The sequence below is a fragment of the Lithobates pipiens genome, unplaced genomic scaffold (genome assembly GCF_037356315.1).
Source record: "Lithobates pipiens isolate NorthernLeopardFrog02 unplaced genomic scaffold, aLitPip1_a1.2 Scaffold_22, whole genome shotgun sequence".
NCBI lineage: Eukaryota > Metazoa > Chordata > Amphibia > Anura > Ranidae > Lithobates > Lithobates pipiens.
Window position 1 is genome coordinate 156,733,347 of NW_027507784.1, and position 8,556 is coordinate 156,741,902.

The following is an 8,556-nucleotide window of genomic DNA, read 5'->3' on the forward strand; positions in this document are numbered from 1 at the left end:
AGAGAAGGGGGGACGTGGCGTGGCCCCCCGCTTCGGAGACCCAAGGGGTAGAGGGGGTGAGCGGCAGGAATCCAGGATGGGATCGACTCTCAGTCGGGGGGAACGTGGTGTTTAAACTCAGAGGTGGTCGTGAAGTGAGACCAGCAGGCCCACGTGGAGGAGTATTTTTCCAGTCTCTCTTGGGAAATGTGGATCAATTCTTCCATGCCAGCAATCCTGTTGATGGACGCAAACCACTCGCCCAGGGTTGGGGTGTGGGTGGTCCGCCAATGTCTAGGCACACACAACCTTGCAGCATTGACCATGTGCATAGGCAGGGATTTGAAATAGGTTTTCCGAGAGAGGGACGTGTGGTGCAGAAGAAATTGTGCCGGTGTGAAGTCAAGATTATAAGTAGTAACTGCTAGGATGAGTCTGTGGACGTCCCTCCAGAAAGGCTGGATAACCGGGCATGCCCACCAAATGTGAAGCATCGTCCCAACATCAGCATTGCATCTCCAGCAGACATTCGGTACAGTAGGGGAGAATTTGTGAAGGCGGGATGGAGTCCTATACCATCTAGTTAGAATTTTATACCCGTTCTCTTGGATGGCAACATTGAGGGAACCCCCATGAGCATATTCATGGACCCTAGTCCAATCCGTCGGGGTTAAAGGGGTCGGCAGATCCCTGTTCCAAGAGGATTGCGAGGGGGATGGGGCCAGGACACCCGGGTCTGAGACAAGAGCGTACAGGAAAGAGACAAGGTGTTTTTGGGGTGTCTTGCGGTTGCATAGGTCCTCAAATGGGGTAAGAGGTCTCATCCAATCCTCCAGAGGAGCCTGCGTGGAGAGGAAATGGCGAATCTGTCGGTACGTCCAGAACGAGAAGGAGGAGGAATTTGAGAGGCTATGAAGAGCATCCAAGGAGGCGATCCTGCCCCCTGGGAAAAAGTGTGTGGCTAGAACATCCTCAAAGGGCCATTCCTGCAAGAGAAAATTGGGCGAGTTCCCAGGAGGAAATTCAGGATTGCAACGCAGTGTGGTCAGGGGGCCTGGGGAAGGAGCAATGGGAACAGAGGTGGAAGTCTTCCTGACTAACATCAAGGAAGTGTAGATGAAAGGGTGAGAGGCCAGGGACGGGGGCCATTGTTTCGGGAGCAGCCAGGGAAGGAGGTGGATGGGGGCAGGGGAGAAGGCGTTTTCTAGAAACACCCACAGCTTTTCACGGGAGTGGATGTTCCAGTCAGCTATCCTGGTGAGATGACAGGCTACATAGTACCTATAAGGTAATGAGGGAACCATCTTGTTAGAAGACATCCATTTTGGGTATTGGAAAATTACTGTTAGCATGACATAGAAATCTATTGCTTAAGGTCATATGTGTTTTTGCTTGTACAAGGCATTTAGAATTGTCACAAGGTTAGATATCTGTTCAGAACAGATGGATGCGGTTAAGCTACTTCCCTTTTTGAGAGCAGAAGTAACTCCATGGCGTTAAAACCACAGGCCTGTCTTGCACCAGACCTAAGAAACATTTTAAACTGTATAAAAATGTATATATTTAGCTTTTTGTTACTAGGCAGAAATTGCTTGTACAAAAAAACCAAGATGACGTAGTAAAATATACTATCTTGCATATTTTATGTGGCAGTCCCTGATTGGCTAAACCACAGGGCTGTCCTTTAGCTCAAACTAAATAAAACTGTTGTGTGTGCTTCAATATGCACATTCATTATTCACGTACAATAGTGTGTATGTGTAATGTTTTGTCCACCGGTGAAAGGGACCTCCGCCCTTCAATCCTAGCCTAGGCTACCAGGGGTTACTTACAGAAGACGAGCAACCTAACAGTTTTGGTACCAGAAAAGTGGGGTTCGTCTTGCGACAGGTAAGTCACTTTACTCTTTTTTACCTGATTGGTGAATGGTGTAAACACTTACTCTGTCCGGGCGGCCGCTACGAACTTAGTTTAAAATTAAAAGAAGTAACTGTGCCTTCGCGGTGGACTAGGCTGGTCCCTCGGGAGGTTAAAAGGGCTCGCAAGGAATTTATAGGTTTAGGGGAGTCCGACTAGGTTGGTCTGACTTAAAACTATTGGTGATAGTATTTTTAACACGGGAAGTAGTAGATTACGCCCGTGACAAAGGGATTGGTGGAGTGGACGCCCATTTGAAAAAAATTTTTTTTAAAAAAAAGTGCACTATAAATTGATGAATGTATTGCAATACGGTTATTTCATGTCTTAAAGTATATTAAGAATATGTCTGTTTCTCTCTAGGTACGTGTGTAAGTATATAGAGTATAAGTTTTAATATAGAGTATAAGGAAAATAATTGTTGTTGTTTAAATAAGTGCAGAATATGAGGAGCCCTCTTGTAGTGACATAGTATCCGCCTGCCCCCATTGCACGTTAGGTCTACTCTTCCTAAGAATAGATGACAAGTGGATTTTACTGACCACCAGACCAGGGGGGTTCTCTTGCAGACTTGGTGTAAGAGGGGTATATCCCGCCACCAGGAAAGATTTACCCTTCATCGTATATTAAGGGTAAATCTTCATAGTTTTATATAAGTCCATCTGCCCCAAAAAAGATCAGGGATCCTACTCCCAGACCAGAGACCGGATTGTTGGACAAACCGGGTGTTATCACCTGTGTCCTGCCACTAGACACACACTGCCCAGACTACTAGATGGGGAATACTGCAGCAACCCAAGCCATGGCCACCCCATCACCCTATGAATTTGTCAGTAATATGATCCCTGGCCCCCAGGTAGAACCATTTTGGACACAAGTCCGAGAAAGGTGTCAGCAATTGGGGATACATGACCCAGGGCCATATGGTCCTTGTACTGAGGAAGACTGGCAAGAAGTCAGTAAAATTTGTCAGGTACATAAGCATTCTTATCCTCCCTGCAAAGGGGCTGACCCACAATACATGAAGGGTTGTTTCTGTGCATGGAACAAATGCCTTGGAAAATATAGGCAATTGTGGACAGCAAGGACATTGGAAATCCCAGTGCCCTTATAGGACTGGACAGATTAGAGCAAGAGGCAGAGGCAGGGGATTTAACCCCCAGACCCGCCCACAGTATCCCCGTTATCTGCCATACCAGAACCCTCGTCAACCACTACCCCAATATCCTACACAGCCACAAATAATGCACCGAGGGAAACTCTGTTGGTATTAATGGGACACCTGTCGCCCATCCCATCACTCCACCACTGACTGTAGCCACTCCAGAAGGACAGAAATTATGTACCCAAACTTTTGCCGTCTTGTCCTCATGCCCTGTGCCCCTTATGGGACGGGACCTCTTGGCACAACTGTGTATTACCATTAAGTTTAATAAAGAAGGTTCCCTTACCGCTAGTTCACCATTATGTGACTTACATGGCCCTAAGCGACATGCACACAGAGGGTTCCCAAAAAGACATGCACACAGGAGTTTCTTTCTGATGATACCTTCCTCCCTTGACCATCACACAATTTGGGCAGAAAACAAAGGTAGTGTGGGCTTTATTAATTGCACACCATATGCACCCCAAATGCGATCAGATGCAGTGATACAATATCAAAAACAGTATCCCCTACCCCCAGAGAAAGTCCAAGGCATCTCCCCTCAAATTAATGATTACATATCAAAAGGTATCCTGAGACCAATCATCAGTCCCTGGAACACGCCCATTTACCCCGTAAAAAAGGCCAGTGGGGAGTGGAGACTTGTACAAGACCTCAGAGCAGTAAACAAACAAGTGATTCCCCTCCCACCCCTAGTCTCAGACATCACTTTTATTTTCTCATGCATACCGGCAGACTCTCTATGCTACACAGTAATTGATTTAGCGAATGCTTTCTTTAGCATTCCCATTGCAGAGGAAGCCCAACCTATGTTTGCTTTCTCCTGGGCCGGGGGCCAACTAACCTGGCAAGGGTATGTAGACAGTCCAGCCGCCTTCTCTATGGTACTCAACGAGACTGTCAAGTCTTGGACTTCTGAGCGTGGGTCGGTACTAATACAGTATGTGGATGACCTGCTCCTGTGCAGTCGAACTGCTGAAGATTGTGCGGTCGATTCAACATCACTGTTACAACACCTAGCTCACGCCGGGCATCTAGCCTCAAGGAAGAAAATACAATGGTGCCAGCCACAGGTAGAATACCTAGGGTGCATTCTAAAGGAAGGGACAAGGCTAGTGTCCCCCAAACGTGCCGCAGCCCTTCGAGCTCTCAGTCCCCCAAAAGACAAGGCCGCCCTACTCTCATTTTTGGGTGCAATTGTATATTGCCGCCAATGGATCCCTGACTGTTCTCATTATGATAGTATCCTAAGAGAGGCTACTGGCTCGACAGCCCCTAAATTAATAGATTGGACTGAAGACAGACTACAAGCTTTTCAAGCTCTATTAAACAGTCTGTCAAATGCTCCCGCCCTAGGGTTGGTAGACTATGGTAAAGCTTTTCAACTATACTGTGTAGTCTCGGGGACCTCTTTTGCCGCGGTTTTGACACAACAGCATGGAACAGGCTACCGCCCTGTCTCCTACCTATCTAAAAAAAAAAAAAACTCCCCATCCAAGTACAGGGAATGCCATTCTGTCTCCAAAATCTTGCTGCCTGTGCAATGGCTGTACAAGATGCAAACAAATTAGTGCTAGGTCACCCATTGACTCTCTATACCACTCATTCAGTCACGCATCTTATTCAGAACATGAATACCCAACATATGACCTCGCAAAGACTTAGTGGTTATGAGATAACACTGATGAACACTGATAACCTCACACTCAAATATGTGCCTGCCAGCAACCCCGCTGTGCGCCTTTTGCATTCCATGTTGCGTTTACCACATGACCCAGACATTATACATGACTGTTCGGAAAAGGTTGCTGCTATTACCAGTCCCAGACCGGATCTCACTGACACCCCTATCTCAGGTGCAGAGGATGTTTTCGTTGACGGTAGCTGCTCACGTCCCTCTGACTCCACCTTTTTAACCGGTTATGCAGTTGTTCAACTACCAGACATCGTACTGGAGGCAAAATCATTACCTCCTTCTTCAGCCCAGGTAGCAGAGTTAGAAGCCCTCACTAGGGCCTGCATTCTATTCACCGGTAAAGAGGTGAACGTCTACACAGACAGTAGATATGCTTTTGGAGTGGTGCATGATTTTTGGTGTGATATGGGCCAATAGAGGTTTTAAAACAGCAGACAACAAAATAATTGGCAACTCCACACAGATTAGTGCTCTCCTCCAAGCCATTCTTCTTCCAAAAAAGGTAGCCATAATTAAAGTAAAGGCACACTCCTCTGACAGCAGTCGTGTTTCAAAAGGGAATGCTCTTGCTGACAGAGAAGCTAAAAGAGCTGCTGCCTTTTCCCCTAACCCACCTGCCCCCACAACAATGTTTTTCAAGGAACACTTCGCAGCACCTAACTTTAAAACTGTCATAGCACAGATGCAATCAATGGCCACAGAAGATGATGTCCATTTTTGGACAAAGGAAGGATTGACCAAAGACCCTGAAGGTCTTTGGTCAAAAGAGGGGAAGATCCACATGCAAGAACAAAACTATCACCCTTTGAGGTCCTCATGGGAATCCCCGCAAACATAGAATTACCCCCATTAGACCAAGACACTGATATTGACATTTATTCTCAACAGGAAATGTACGTGAAAAATCTGGTAAGTATGCTCCACGAAATAAACGAACAAGTTTCTGTCACCTTTTTTCCCTCTTCCCACAGAACCAACGCATCCCTTCATCCCTGGGGATAAAGTGCTGATCAAACAATTAGCACAAAGAAAGAGTATCGGACCGGCTTTCTCAGGACCATGGAAGGTGGAAAAGGTATCCAGGACCGCAGTGTTAACAGACCTAGGAAACACCTGGATCCACGCCAGCCGTCTTAAAAAGTGTCCCCAGCTTCCCTCGACTCCAGAGCCCCTGGCAGTGACAGAGAGCAGCAACTCCCAAGAACAAGATCTACAAGAAGTTCAGAGAGGCATAGAACAAATTTCCCTGGAAGATCCCACACCCCTCAAAAGGACAAAACAGAGCCAACAACTGCCGGGATGAGAAACGAAGAAGAAGAACAGAACTCTTAGATAACAAATAATCAGAACTTTAAAAAAAACAAAGATGCTTTCTCCATCAGTGTCAGGGAAGGCTGTATGCCTTTGGGGTAGTCTGGTACTATTTGTATTCCTGCCCACATGGTTTATAGCCAACTGTATATATCATCCAGAAGACTTAGGTCTATTAAAAGGGATATATGGACCACCTAAGATGAATAATACCCCCGGCCAAAGACATAGTAGAAGTATTGTACCCGTTAATGAGTCACCTAAGGGACTGACTAGCAAGATGTTACTACTAAAATTCAAATATAGCTATGCTCAAAAATCTGGTTTTGAGAAATGCTGGATTTGCAGCAAGCTACATCCCAGTACAGCTAGAATCCCTCTCATGGCAGTCCCCTTGAATTTTACCCCCCTCCTTAATGGAACACCCCCTATCGTCCTAACGAATGTTACTAGGACCCTTCCAAATAAAACCCTCACTTTCCAAATTATAGGTAGAAGCCACTTCCCAGACTGGTGTTTCCGACTGGGAAACACCACAGATGGAGCCGAGGTTTGCAAACAAGCAAAACTTAACATTTCAATGACATCATTTAACAGTCCTTCTTTCTTCCATACTTCAGATCCCACCCTAAATGCCACCTTTTTAGACTTTCTTAGCTCCAGTACCAAGACTACAATACACCAATTAATGTCAATTCTGGTGCTCTCTGGCCTTTCTGATACTCTTAGGAACGTGTTCCATAAACGACCCCTAGCTCTAGGAAATACCATATATATATGCTGCGGCAAACTCTGTCACCCCTGGATCCCAACCAAACCCCAGGGGTGGTGTTACCTTGCAGCCCTGGTTCCTATCATGGGGGTATTAGGGGATAACAAGGGAAGTCACCTCCTTGAAGCCAGCATGCATCCTAGATATCCTCTTAGACACCGTAATAAACGAGAATTGTTTTTAGAAAAAGATATGGCCTGAGCATGGTTCCCTTCCTGGACAGGGTGGGGAATTGACCTAATGAAAAGATTAAATAATTACACTGGCATAATTGATGAGATTCTGGAGGAAAATTCTGATGACATAACCAAACTAAATCTAGAAACTAGGGCAATTAGGAAGCAACTAGAACTACATGAGTTGGCTATAGAAAGTATGAGTGCAGCCCTTACTGGCCTCTGTGAGACTACTGAGGATTATGAGTGCTGTACCTGGATTCATAATACCAGCATCGAAGTCCCAGACTACTATGACGTTATTGCCCAACACAGGGAAGAGGTAAATAAACTACAGAAAGAGGCAAGGAACATAGGAAAAAACTGGGATCCCTTCTCGAGCAGTTTTAGTTTTGGGGGATTAATATCTTGGCTCCGAAATGCTGCCATGACAATTGTCACTGTGATTCTCTTCATTCTATTTTTATATGCCTGTTATAAGATAATCAAATGTTTATGTAAAAAGGGAAACACGGTCGCTCCGAAGGATCTGAAACTCACTTCCATTGTTAAGGATCCAACGGTATGGTATAGAAACCAAGAGCACAAGGGTTCGGAGTATGAAGCCTGTGCTATTAAATTAGAAAAGGAATGATCATTATGTAAATCACAGAATGATCAAAGGGAGGATTATAAGGTAATGAGGGAACCATCTTGTTAGAAGACATCCATTTTGGGTATTGGAAAATTACTGTTAGCATGACATAGAAATCTATTGCTTAAGGTCATATGTGTTTTTGCTTGTACAAGGCATTTAGAATTGTCACAAGGTTAGATATCTGTTCAGAACAGATGGATGCGGTTAAGCTACTTCCCTTTTTGAGAGCAGAAGTAACTCCATGGCGTTAAAACCACAGGCCTGTCTTGCACCAGACCTAAGAAACATTTTAAACTGTATAAAAATGTATATATTTAGCTTTTTGTTACTAGGCAGAAATTGCTTGTACAAAAAAACCAAGATGACGTAGTAAAATATACTATCTTGCATATTTTATGTGGCAGTCCCTGATTGGCTAAACCACAGGGCTGTCCTTTAGCTCAAACTAAATAAAACTGTTGTGTGTGCTTCAATATGCACATTCATTATTCACGTACAATAGTGTGTATGTGTAATGTTTTGTCCACCGGTGAAAGGGACCTCCGCCCTTCAATCCTAGCCTAGGCTACCAGGGGTTACTTACAGAAGACGAGCAACCTAACAGTACCTGTACAAGTCTGGGAGGGCAATCCCCCCTTTAGATTTGGGCAAAGTGAGTCTAGAGTATTTGATCCTCGGGGGGGAATCTTTCCATAGAAAGGACGAGCAAACCCTCCGATAAGAAGAAAAGAAACTGCCGGGCAAAGCCATAGGGATGGTTTGAATCAGGTATAGAAAACGAGGTAAGACAATCATTTTAAGGAGGGCTGCTCGTCCAAACCAGGACACATTAAGGTGATTCCATTCCTTAAGGTAAGTTTGGGTGTGGGTCAAAGCCGCGTGGAAGTTAAGGGAAAAAAGGTC

At 45.1% G+C, this 8,556-nt stretch overlaps 1 long non-coding RNA gene across 1 annotated transcript; it reads left to right on the top strand.

Annotated features, from left to right (window-relative positions):
• Positions 1–1,257: 1,257 nt before the first annotated feature.
• LOC143924295 (uncharacterized) lies at positions 1,258–8,152 on the top strand. Its single transcript, XR_013261854.1, has 2 exons — positions 1,258–1,869; positions 5,729–8,152. It is a non-coding gene; the product is annotated as an uncharacterized LOC143924295 (long non-coding RNA).
• Positions 8,153–8,556: the final 404 nt, after the last annotated feature.